At 46.9% G+C, this 13568-nt stretch overlaps 1 pseudogene; it reads right to left on the bottom strand.

Moving 5' to 3' along the window:
* Positions 1 to 288: 288 nt before the first annotated feature.
* LOC105990341 lies at positions 289 to 1235 on the bottom strand (annotated as a pseudogene).
* Between the last annotated feature and the right edge of the window lie 12333 nt (positions 1236 to 13568).

Genomic DNA, 13568 nt, shown 5'->3' with positions numbered 1-13568 from the left:
GAATTACCTTAACTTGCAAATCTCAGGCACTGTGATTATGTGAGGGGGTCAGATGGTTGGGATAGAGGATTTTTGAGGTTCTCAAGCCTCTCAAAATACTTTCTGCTTAGCTACTAATTCTGTAAGTGTAAGTTTCTCTGAGCAAATAATACACTTGCCCAATGTTCTTGAATAGATGGCGATTGCCACATCCTCAGATCTTCAGGATCTGCAGAACCTCCAGATCCTTACCAGAAGTCTTCTGAGAGCTCCTTTCACAGCCTTATTGCTCAGGGTGTATGAAGGGATTCAGGGTGGAGTGACTATGGAATAGAAGAGAGAAATAAACTTGCCCTGCTCCTGGGAGTAACTGGAGGGGGGCTGTTGGTAGATACATAGAAGAGAGAGACCACCACCAGGTGGGAAGAACAAGTCCCAAAGGCCTTATGCCTTCCCTTGGGGCACTGGATCCTGAACACAACATGGTTCAGCCAGGCACCGGTGGCTCACGCCTGTAATCCTAGCTACTCAGAGGTCTAAGGATCATGGTTCAAACCAGCCCAGGCAGGAAAGGCCATGAGATTCTTATCTCCAAAAAAAACCACTAGAAATCCGGAAGTGGGGCTGTGGCTCAAGTAGTAGAGCACTCTCCTTGGGCTGAAAAGTGCAGAGACAGCGCCTAGGCCCAGAGTTCAAGCCCCAAAGCCAACAAAAAAAGTTGTTTATCACATGATGCCCACAGAAAGGCATTTGTACAGTCAGAACCACTTGAATAAGAGAGCTGCCAAAAACACTGGGCCAGGCCACAGCCATCGGATGCTGGCAGAGAAAGTGGTGCATGATAATGGCATACTGGAGGGGCTCACAGATGGCCACATAGTGATCCAGAGCCATGGTGGCCAAGACAATGCATTCAGTGCACCCCAACCATTGGAAAATTGCATACTGCACTGTGCAGCCTCCATAGCTGATGGTCTTCTTGGAGCTGCCAATGTTGAACAGTATCTGGGGGTACCATGGCGGTGGTATAGCAGAGGTCCAGGAAGGATAGGTGGCTGAGGAAGATGTGCATAGGGCTGTGGAGTTGGGGATCCAGGCGGGAGAGCAGGATGATGGAAATGTTTCCCAACATAGCCAGAACGTAGGACACCAGAAGGACCACAAAGAGGGAGTTCCAGCCATGGTCGGTCAGAAATACCCAGAAGGATGAAGTCTGTCAGGGGATACCCCAAGGCGCTGTGCCTGTCACTTCTCATGCTGGGGCATTTGCTGGTAGCTGTCAAGAGGTAAAGAAAACTCCTGAGATAAGTAGTGAAATCATTTTCTGATGCCAGTGTCTTCTCTTTCTTTGTTACAACCTCGTCTTACCCTGCTTATCTTTGTCAAGACACTGGGATGTCAGAAGAGCAGCATGCAGTTCTTAGTGTCTCCTTTCTCTTTGTGATCTTATTGTGTAGTCTCTCAAAACTTCACTTTCTGTATCTGTTAAAATGACGAAAACAAAACTTGCTCCAATGTCAGAATCTTGAAGATGGTAAAAGTATGCGATGCAAATTGTGTTACAGTTTTAGATATCATTTCAGCTCTTAAAATAGTTATTGTAGAGTGCACCATGCACCGTGCTCTTCTCCTCAGGACCCAGGGTGCAGTGAGTGCCTCTTCCCAGCAGAGGGCGCTCCAGATATGGGCACTATCCTCCTCTCCTCAGGACCCAGGGTGCAGTGAGCAGTGATTCCCACCAGAGAGCACTCTAGGTGTGCACACCGTCCTCCTCAGGACCTGGGGTTCAGTGAGGGCTGCTTTCCATCAGAGGGCGCTTTAGGCATGCTCACCTGTCCTCTCAAAATCAGGGGGTGCAGTACTGGTTCCCGCCAGAGGGTGCTCTAGGCACTTCACACTGTCTTCCTGAGGAACCGTGGATCCACCAGAGGGCATGCTAGGCATGTGCACACCATCCTCCTCTCTGTAGGACCAGGGGTGCAGTGACTGCTGATTGCCACCAGATGGTACTCCAGGTGTGTACACCGACCTCAGGATCTGGGGTGCAGTGAGTGCTGTTTGCTGCCAGAGGGCGCTCTAGGTGTGCTCAGTGGTCCTCCTCTCCTCAAGACTGGGGGTGCAGTGAATGCTGATTCCCATCAGAGGGAATGTACGTGTGTATCATCTATCTGCCTGCCTGCCTGCCTGTCTGTCTGCAGTGGTATCCATGGCATCACACATGCTAGACAAAGTGCTCAGCCACCCGGCTACAAACATTTTTCACATAACTGAAGCCGTCTTGTCAAGTTGACTGGTCAGACTTCTAACTCACTACGTAGCCCAGAGAAGACTGGAACTTGCAGTCCTCTTGCCTCCGCAGGAGGTGGTACTGGGAATACAACAATGTAACGCCACAACAGCTCCTATGGTCTCTATTCCAAGTGTATTATCACTGAAAATGCAAGAGCTGTGGGCTTAGCAATGGTCTACATAGACATGTTCGACAGATAAGGAATGTTGGCTGCAGTAGGCCTGCTTTCTCCCTCAAAGAAAGTGCTCAGAAGGATGGCATAAGGCACTGTCTGCCACATCTCGGCAGTGTCTCCTTCTTGACTTGGACAGCCTACAAGGAGGCTGTGAGGCCAGCCTGTCCTCCTGGAGGCCCAGCAGGCAGGGACTGCTTGAGAACTCAAAGGGTATTTCGCTCTCTCCCATTCTGGGCAGGAAGCAGGCTGTCCTGAAAGTTCTAGAACTCTGACTTGGCAGCTGCTTCATGTGCACATTGAGGAAAGTGGATGAAAGCACCTGTTGCTGACTGTTGCTGGGCCTGGGCATCCTGTGAAGAGTCACTTCACACTGTTCAGAGGCCCTCATGTTGATGGAGCAGGAGGCCCTTTGTCAGCCCTCAGACCCATGGGGAGGAGTTCCTACCCTTAGCATCCTGACACCCAGCCTCTTTCTTCTCTTTCCCCCTGTGGTTTTGTCTAGGCCTCTCTGAGAAAGGTGTGAATACATTGCCGTTTCTACCCTCCCCCCTTTAAATGGCCAGCCTGGGCTCGGTGGATACAGATGAGATGCCATGACCAGCTGGAGCAGCCTCTTCACGTACCTTCCCGAGTCACTTTCCCCACTGAGTTTACAAGGGATGTCTTGGCTGTTCCAAAGTACAGAGGACCCAAGCACTGGGATCCTGGGATCCAGCATCAGCAGGGTAGAGGCTCACCAGCTTCAGAAAGTTATGCCTCTGTTTCTTGTCCTAATTTCCCCATTGGTCCCAGGAGGTGGAGAGCTGAGGCCAGGGATGCCAGACAGACTCAAGTGACCACTTGGTAGTAGCTATGTCCTGTGAAGGGCCCTGCTTTCCATAAAAACTTGTTGGGTGACGTTGGGGGAGGTGCCCATGGTCTGGAGAGCATGTGGAAAGAACAGCACATTTATGTGTTATTTCCCTAGAGTAGCTCTGACACATCACCCTCCTCAGGACTCGGGGTGCAGTGAGTACTGCTTCCCACCAGAGGGTATGCTAGGTACATGCACACCATGCTCCTCTCCACAGCCCCCAGGTTGCAGTGAGTACTGATTCCTGCCAGAGGGTGCTCTAGGCACGCACACTGCCTCTCCTCAGGACCCAGGGTGCAGAGTGCTGATTCCCGCCAGAAGGTACTGTAGGCGTGGCCACTGGCTTCCTTTCCTCAGGGCCCAGGGTGCAGGAAGTCCTGATTCCCACCAGAGGGTGAACTAGGTGTGTGCACGGTCCTCCTCAGGACCTGGGTGCAGTTTGCCCTGATTCCTGCCAGGCAGTGCTCTAGGCATGGGCTCTATCCTCTGGAGCTAGGGTGCAGAGAGTGCTGCTTCCAACGAGAGGGCACACTAGGCACATGCCCATCATCCGCTCCTCAGGACTTGGGATGCAGTGGACGCTGGCTGATTCCCACCAGAGGGTATGCTAGGGATGTGTGCACCGCCCTCCTCGCTTCAGGACCCATGGTATAGAAGACATGTGGAGACCATGTCCTATGGGCTACATGGAGTCACGGCATCCTGAAGCTGAGGACATGCACAGGCTAAGTTGTTCTTTCTGACTCCATTCTCAGGAAATGGTTATCAGAGTCAGATTTAGGGTGTCTTCAAATACAACAAAATGAAATGAATACCATGGTTGTATTATAATAATAACTAGGAATAGAATTATATAATAATAACTGAATAATTATGTGGAATTATATAATTATATATAGTTATATATAACATGTTATATATATTATGTATAACTATATTACATTATATTATATAGATTAAAATTATATTATATATTACATATTATATAATTACATAGAATTATATAATAACTGAAATAGAATTAGTATTGAAATATATATTTTTAAAGTAATTTTCATGATACTGAGTAAGGATGAATAGTCATTCCATACTAATTAGTAGGTGAAGAATAATTTCAGATCATACGACTTTTGGAATATCAAGTTATAGAGATTTGTATGTTTATGAGGAGAATAATTTTTAGCATTGTCAGAGATTAAGGCTTTGCAGATAATGACTGCTGAAGTTATTTGACATTATAAGAATAATGCCAGGGCTGGGAATGTGGCTTAGTGGTAGAGCACTTACTTGCCTAGCTTGCATCAAGCCCTGCATTTGATTCCTCAGTACCACATACACAAAAAAAGCTGGAAGTGGCGCTGTGGGTCAAGTGGTAGAGTGCTAGCCTTGAGCACAGAGAGGCTCAAGGACAGAGTCTGGACCCAGAGTTCAAGCCCCAGAAGTGGAAAAAATAATAATAATAATAACATTGCCAAATCTACAGCTTCACAGCGTGTCAATATAAGAATAGTAATTGCAATTTGAAGCCAGGCACCAGTGGCTCATGCCTGTAATCCTAGCTTTTCAGGAGGCTGACATATGAGGATCATAGTTCAAAGCCAGCCCAGGCAGGAAAGTCCATGAGAGTCTTATCTCCAATTAACCACCAGAAAACCAGAAGTGGTGACGTGGCGCAAGTGGTAGAGCACTAGCCTTGAGCTGAAGAGCTTCGGGACAGCGCCCAGGCCCAGAGTTCAAGCCCAAAACTGACAAAAAAAATTGAAATTTGAGAGACAGTAAAATGTGTTCAAGATTATTCATGAGGGTAGCAGAGGTGAAGGATATGAGTCTGGAAAATTAAGATGCTTATTAGAAATGCCACAACCATAATATGTAGACTTAATAAAGTTTAGAACACATTGATGGTTACAAAATTAACACAATTTATGAGTCCATTATGTGCTGTCCTGGATTGTGCTGGCCAGGGCAGGGTGTTTACCTGCATTCCATATAAGGTCACATTCATAGGTACCAGGTGATGAGAGTGTCCATATATGAACTTTGGGGACACAACCCATTACAATGTTCCTGCCTCTGCTGGCAGGGTCTACCTATCTATTGACCTCGTGGCTCCTCTGGGGCCCCATCTCCTTCCTGGGCACCCAGCAGATCACTGGGGGCCCTGACTGCTGGCTTGAGCTGACACTGTGACAATTCAGTGAGCACAAAGACTACTCTGGGATTTGGGGCACTAAAGTTTGGAGCAGGACCTAACAGAGGCTAATCTGTCTCTGGGCACTGAAGCATTGGGACACTTCCTCAGGGCTTCAAGTTTTCCTGTGTCCTGGGCAGAAGGAAGTAGTTGCAGCTACAGGCTAGTTGGAGGAGTGGAACACTACAGGGGTGGGTCAAGAGCACGGAAGTGAGCAGCCCAGGGACGGGGTTTGTGGGGAAGCAGAATGTGAGAGGGGTGCGGCAAGAGTGAGGAAGTGAATAGCCCAGGGGTGGGGTTTGTGGGGGGGGGCGCAAAGCTTGAGAGGGGGCTGGGAAGGTGGCTCAGTGGTAGAGCGCTTGCCTCGCATGCACGAGGCCCTTGGTTTGATTCCTCAGCACCACATACGCAGAAAAAGCCCTACGTGGCGCTGTGGCTCAAGTGGTAGGACGCTAGCCTTGAGCTGAAGAGCTGAGGGTCAGTGCCTAGGCCCAGAGTTCAGGCCCCACGACCCACAAAAAAATGCTTGAGAGGGATGGGGCAAGAGAGAGCAATTTGGTGGCAGGGCTTGTTGGGGGACAGAGCACGAGGAGCAAGAGCATGGAAGTGAGTGGTGCAGGGGCAGGGCTTGTGGAAGAACAGAGCACAGGAGGGATGTGGCCAGGCAGAAGTGAGTGGTCCAGGGCGGGAGCCTGTGGGAGGTCCGGGGGTCCTGAGAAGGATGGTGTGCACACCTAGAGCACCAGTGGTGACTGCACCCTCTCTAGTCCTGAGAAGGATGGTGCGCACTTAGAGCACCATCTAGTGGGAATCAGTGGTCACTGCACCCCCTTGTCCTGAGAAGAGGAGGATGGTGCGCCTACATAGAACACCATCTGGTAGGAAGCAGTGGTCACTGCACGCCCCCCCCTCGACCCCCCTCCCCCTCCCCCTCCCCCCATCCCCTACCCCCTGCCCCCGACAGCCCCTCCATATGCCCTCCCCTTCTGTGAGATTCTTATCTCCAATAAACCACCCAGAAAAACGGAAGTGGCACAGTGGCTCAAGTGGTAGAGCACTAGCCTTGAGCTGAAGAACTGAGGGACAGCATTCAGGCCCAGAGTTCAAGCCCCACGACTGACAAAAAAAGAAAAGAAAGAAAAGAGAAAGAAAGGGAAAGCAGTGTTTCTTTAAGATTTTTCCTACATACATTAAATAAAAGAGCTGCAAGAAAAGAAGAGCTCTGGGGGGGGGGCGGGGAGGAGGGGGGGGCGGGAGGGGGAGGAGGGGAAGGGATGGAAAGGGGAAACAAAGGAGGAGGTTATAATGCTTGATAAGAAATGTACTCATTATCTTGCCCATGTAATTGTCACCCCTCTGTACAGTATTTTCACAATTAAAAAAAGAAAAGTAGAGCTCTTCAGTCAATTTAGGTATCCATCCATAACATACTGGCTTTCTATTATGTAAAAAAGCTACAAGTAGATCCCTATTTATGCTTATACAAACATATACACAATACAAATAAAATTTAAGTATGCCTATCTCAAGTACACTAAAATCTATTAAAATAAATCTCATTGAGCATTTTAAATTAGTAGCTCTACTTTCCTAAACAAACATTCTCTGGCCTTGAGGAGAGGTGGACAGTGAGCATGCCTAGAGTGGCCTTTTGTGGGAAACAGCCTTCATTGCATCCCAGGTCCTACTGAGGACGGTGTACCTGCCTAGAGCACCTTCTGGTGGGAATCAGTACTCACTACACCAGGTCCTGAGGAGAGGAGCTCAGCTGCCTGGTGCACCCTCTGGTGGGAAGCAGTGCTCACTGCACCCTGGGTCCTGAGGAAAGGAAGACAGTTCACAAGCCTAGAGTGCCCTCTGGTGGGAATCAGTGCTCACTGCACCCTGGGTACTGAGGAGAGGAGCAAGGTTCTCCCCCTGCCTTAGTGCGCCCTCTGTAGGAATCAGCCCTCAATGCACCCCATGTCCTGAGGAGAGGACAGTGTGCAAGCCTAGAGTTCCCTCTAGTGGGAATCAGTGCTCACTGCACCCTTTGGTTTGTGGGAGGAGCAGAACACTGAAGTGAGTGGTTGAGGGGCAGGACTTGTGGGATAGCAGAGTAGGACAAGGAAGGGGCAAGAGCTTGGAAGTGAGTGGCCCAGGGGCAGGGCCTGTGGGGTGGCAGAGCATGGGAAGGGAGGGGCCAGGGCATGGAAGTTTGTGGTTCAGGGGCGCTGCTTGTGGGGGGCACAGCACCAGAGGGATAGGGCAAGAGCTAGGAAGTAAGCACTGCAGGGGCGGGGCTTGTGGAAGAGCAGAGCACAGGAGGGGTGTGGCAACAGAAGTGAGTGGTCCAGGGATAGGGCTTGTGGGAGGACCTGGGGTCCTGAGGAGGACAGTGCGCACACCTAGAGCACCATCTGGTGGGAAGCAGCTCACTGTATCCCTGGTCCTGAGGATGACGGAGCACAAGCCCAGTGCTCCCTCTGGTGGGAATCGGTGCTCACTGCACCTTCTGGTTTTATGGGAGGATCAGAACAAGAGAGAGGTGGGGCAAGAGTACAGAAGTGATTGGCCCAGGACTTGTGGAAGAGCAGAGCCAGGAGGGCAGGGCAAGAGCATGGAAGTGAGCAGTCCAAGGGCGGGACTTGTGGGGTGGCACAGCATGAGAAGGGAGGAGCCAGGCCTGGAAGTGAGTGGTTCAGAGGCATGGCTTGTGGAGAGGCACAGCACTAGAGGGGTGGGGCAAGAGCAAGGTAGTGAGTGCTCCAGGGGTGGGGCTTGTGGGAAGCAGCCTTCAGCCACCGTGGGAACACTGCAAACTCAGTGGTGTCATTCAGCCACCACAGGGACACTCAGTGCTGTGGGGACACTCAGTACTCAGCCACCATTGGGACACTCAGCACTCATTCTTGGACCCGGTAGGCCAACAGGTGCTCCTGGTTAATATCTGCTTCTGAATCCTACATGGTTTCTACACAACTGAAGTTTGGCAATTCAAATCAGTTTGATTTGCTGAACAAGTGGAGTTGAAGAGCTCTGCACTGATTCAAGTGTTCAGAATAGGCATTCAGGTTTGCTTTTCCCCATAGGGCGATATACACTTATTGTTCCTACATCGTGAGAATGATGAGGATATCATTTATGCATTCACTCAGTTCAACCAGCGGAGTAAGTTGAACCTCCCCTTATTGCACTGTGTTGAAGATTTGAGAACAAGCCTTGCATTTTGTTTTGTTTGTTTTGTTTTGCTTGTTGTAACCTATGACCATACAAGTGTATGGACACTGACAGGAAATATCAGCCTCTAAATACTCAACCATTGTTGTTAGCTGAGTGACCTCTGCCAGGCACACTATGAATGAGTTTCTGAGCCTTCGCAACAGAACAGCATTTCACTGCTTTCAATGCTACTTAGGAAGAATTCCAGATTCTTTGACACAGTATGCCCACAGGTGCTCCCAGTTAATATCTGCTTCTGATTCCTACATGGTTTCTTCCACATGCTTGAAGATCGGCAAAGCAACTCAGTTTGAATTGCTGAACAATTGGAGATGCAGAGCTCTTCACTGGTTACAAGCATTCAGACAAGGCATTCAAGTTTGCTTTTCCCCATAGAGCAATATATGCTAACTGGGAATATTGCTGCTTGTTCCTACAATGTCCGTATTATTGAGTAGAGCTTTTACACATTCACTCAGTTTAACCTGTGGAGTAAGTTGAACCTTGCCTTATTTCACTGTGTTGAAGATTTGAGGACAAGCTTTGTGTTTTGTTTGAGGCGACCTACATCCATACAAGTGTAGGGACACCGACTGGAAATATCAGCTTCTACATACTCTACCCTTGTTGTTAGCTGAATGACCTCTGCCTGGCAAACTGAGAATGAGTTTCAGAGCTATCGCACCATAATAGCATTTCACTGATTTCAATGCTTCTTAGGAAGAATTCAAGATTCTTGGACCTGGTAGGCCCACAGGTGCTCCCGGTTAATATCTGCTTCTAAATTCTACATGGTTTCTTCTACACGCTTGAAGTTTGGCAAAAGAACGCAGTTTGAATTGCTGAACAATTGGAGTTGCAGAGCTCTGCAGAGGTTGCAAGCATTCAGATGAGGCATTCAGGTTTGCTTTTCCCCATAGGGAGATACATGCTTATTGTGAATATTGCTTCTCATTCCTAAAACGTGGGTATTGGTGAGTAGAGCTTTTATGCATTCATTCAGTTCAAACTGGGGAGTAACTTGAACCTGGCCTTCTTGCACTGTATTGAAGATTTGAGAACAAGACTTCTGTTTTCTTTGATGTGACTTATGTCCGTACACGACCCTGACTGGGAATATCAGCTTCTAAATACTCCACCATTTTAGCCGAATGACCTCTGCCAGGCACACTGAGAATGAGTTTCTGAGCGATTGCAACTTAACAGCATTTCACTGCTTTCAATGCTTCTTAGGTAGAATTCCAGGTTCTTGGACCAGTAGGCCCACAGGTGCTCTGTGGAAATAATCTGCTTCTACACATTTGTAGTTTGGCAAAGCAACTCAGTTTGAGTTGCTGAACAATAGAAGTTGCAGAGCTCTGTGGTGGTTTCAAGTGTTCAGACAAGGCATTCGGGTTTGCTTTTCCCAATTGGGATTATCCACTTCTTGTTCCTACAGTGTAGGTATTGATGAGGAGAGCTTTTACTCATTCACGCAGTTCAACCTGTGGAGTAAGTTGAACCTCACCTCATTGCACTGTGTTGAAGATTTGAGAACAAGACTTCCATTTTCTTTGATGCGACCTATGTCCATATGTGTGTATTGATGGCGACTGGAAATATCACCGTCTAAATACTCTACTGTGCTTGTTAGCCGAATGACCTCTGCCGGGCACACTGAGAATGAGTTTCTGAGCCATCACAACATAACAGTATTTCACTGCTTTCAATGCTTCTTAGGTAGAATTCCAGATTCTTGGACCCGGTAGGCTCACAGTTAATATCTGCTTCTGTATCCTACATGGTTTCTTCTACATGCTTGAATTTTTTCAAAACAACTTAATTTGAATTGCTGAGCAATTTGAGTTGCAGAGCTCTGCAGAGGTTGCAAGTGTTCAGATGAGGCATTCAGGCTTGCTCTTCCCCTTAGGGTGACACATGCTTCTTGAGAATATCAGCTTTTCATTCCTACAATGTGGGTATTGGTGAGTCAAGCCTGTACCCATTCACTCAGTCCAACCTGCATAGTAAGTTGAACCTCACCTTATTGCACTGTGTTGAAGATTTGAGAGGAAGACTTACATTTTCATGGAGGTGACCTATGTCCATACAAGTGTATGGACGGTGACTGGAAATATCAGTTTCTAAATACTCCACCATTGTTGTAAGCTTAATGACCTCTGCAGGTACACTGAGAATGGGTTTCTTAGTGATCAAAACATAACAGCATTTCACTGCTTTCAATGCTTCTGAGGAAGAATTCCAGATTTTTGGACCCAGTAGGCCCACAGCTGCTCTTGGTTAATGTCTGCTTCTGAATCCTACATGGTTTCTTCTACACGCTTGAACTATGGCAAGCAACTCAGTTTCAATTACTGAACAATTGGAGTTGCAGAGCTCTGCAGCATTTGCAAGCATTCAGATGAAACATTCATGTTTGCTTTCCCCCATAAGGTGATACATGCTTATTGGGAATATCTGCTTTTCATTCCTATAATGTTCATAATGGTGAGAAGAGCTTTTATGCATTTATTCAGTTCCACCTATGGATTAAGTTGAACCTCACCATATTTCACTATGTTAAAGACTTGAGAACAAGACTTTCATTTTGTTTGACATGACCTATGTCCATACATGTGTAAGGAGGCCGCCTGGAAATATCAGCTTCTAAATACCCCACCATTGTTGGATGAATGACCTCTGCCAGTCATTCACACTGAGAATGAGTTTGTGAGCCATTGCATCATGACAGCATTGCTTTGCTTTCAATGCATCTTAGGGAGAATTGCAGATACTTGGACCTGGTAGGCCCACAGGTGCTCCATGGAAATATCTCCTTCCGAATCCTACATGGTTTCTTCTACACATTTGAAGTTTGGCAAAACAATTCAGTTTGAGTTGCTGAACAATAGGAGTTGCACAGTTCTGCAGTGGTTGCAAGCATTCAGACAAGGCATTCAATTCAGGTTTGCTTTTGGCAATACGACGATACATGCTTATTGGGAACTTCTTCTCCTTCAGACAACGTGGGTATTGATAAGTAGAGCTTTTACACGTCAACTCATTTCAACCTGGGGAGTAAGTTAAACCTTGCCTTATTGACTGTGTTGAAGATTTGAGAACAAGTCTTCCATTTCCTTTGACGTGACCTACGTCCATACATATGTAATGACCTCTACTGGAAATAGCCTCTAAATACTCCACTGGTGTTGTTAGCCAAATGACCTCTGCTGGGCAAACTGAGAATGAGTTTCTGAGCCATAGCAACATAACAGCATTTCACTGCTTTAAATGCTTCTTAGGAAGAATTCTAGATTCTTGGACCCAGTAGGCACACAGGTGTTCCATGGAAATATCTGCTTCTAAATCTTATATGGTTTATTCTACATGCTTGAAGTTTGGCAAAGCAATTCAGTTTGAGTTGCTGAACAAATGGAGTTGCAGAGCTTTGTAGCGGTTGCAAGCATTCAGATGAAGAGTTCAAATTTGCTTTCCCCAATAGGACAATGCATGCTTATTGGGAATATTCGTTTCTCATTCCTACAATGTGGGTATCTTTGCATAGAGTTTTTACACATTTGCTTAGTTCCACCTGTGGAGTAAATTGAACCTTGCCTTATTGCCCTGTGTTGAAGATTTGAGAACAAGACTTCTGTTTTCTATAATGTGACCTATGTCAATTAATGTCTATGGACACTGACTGGAAATATCACCCTCTAAATACTCCACTGTTGTTGTTAGCCAAATGACCTCTGCTGGAAACACTGAGAATGAATTTCTGAGCCATCACAACATAACAGAATTTCACAGCTTTAAATGCTTCTTAGGAAAAATTCCAGATCCTTGCACCCGGTAACCTCACAGGTGTTCCATGGTAATATCTGCTTCTGAATCCTACACGTTTGGAGTTTGGCAACCAATTCCATTTGAGTTGCTGAACAATTGGAGTTGCAGAGCTCTGCAGCAGTTGGAAGCATTCAGAAGAGGCATCCATGTTTGCTTCTCCCCATAGGATGATACATGCTTATTGGGAATACCTGCTTCTCCTTCCTACTATGTGGGTATTGGTGAGGGGAGTAAGTTCAACCTCGGCCTTATTGTGCTGTGTTGAAGATTTGAGAATAAGACTTTCATTTTCTTTGACCTGAACCTATGTTCATACATGTGGAAATATACAGAAATATACAACCAGAAATATACAGCCAGAGGTGGAATTTTTTCCTGCCCAATTCTGGGAGCGATCACCAGTGTTGGGAGATAAGGATGCAAAAGACCAGAAAGAACACTCAGAAGTTGGGGACCTTAAAAGATTTCATTAAGGCCAGAATTCTGAGTGCACTACTCCTTCCACATAGGACAGAAAAGCTACCAAAGGGAAATAGATGCATCTTTCTGACACAAAGAGCTCCTGTGTGCATCCTAGCACCAACAAAAGGCCCTCTTGGAACTTGGGGGCCTTACAACAATTTTGTTTTAAGCTCACAAGTTCTGAGTCTTTTACTCCTTCCCCAAAGGATAGAAAGGCCACCAAAGAGAAATAGACAGCAACATTCTGTCACAAGCAGCTTCTGTGTGCATCCTAGCACCGACGAAAACCTTTCTCACTGTCCGCAGCCACAGGTCTAATTTTTTTCTACCCCATTCTGGGAGAACTGTTGAGTGTGTGGGAGCTCAGGATGCAAATGACAAGATAGAGCACACAGAACTTGGGAGCCTTAAAACAAAATTGTTCCTAGATCTCCAAGTTCTGCGAGCTGTACTCCTTCCACAAAGGACAGACAAGCCACCAAAGAGAAATAGACAACTTCTTTCTTTCTTTCTTTCTTTCTTTCTTTCTTTCTTTCTTTCTTTCTTTCTTTCTTTCTTTCTTTCTTTCTTTCTTTCTTTCTTTCTTTCTTTC

This window comes from Dipodomys ordii, unplaced genomic scaffold (genome assembly GCF_000151885.1).
Source record: "Dipodomys ordii isolate 6190 unplaced genomic scaffold, Dord_2.0 Scaffold64, whole genome shotgun sequence".
Classification (NCBI taxonomy): Eukaryota; Metazoa; Chordata; class Mammalia; order Rodentia; family Heteromyidae; genus Dipodomys; species Dipodomys ordii.
The sequence above is the reverse complement of the archived record's forward strand: the minus strand, read 5'-3'. Positions and strand labels throughout refer to the sequence as shown.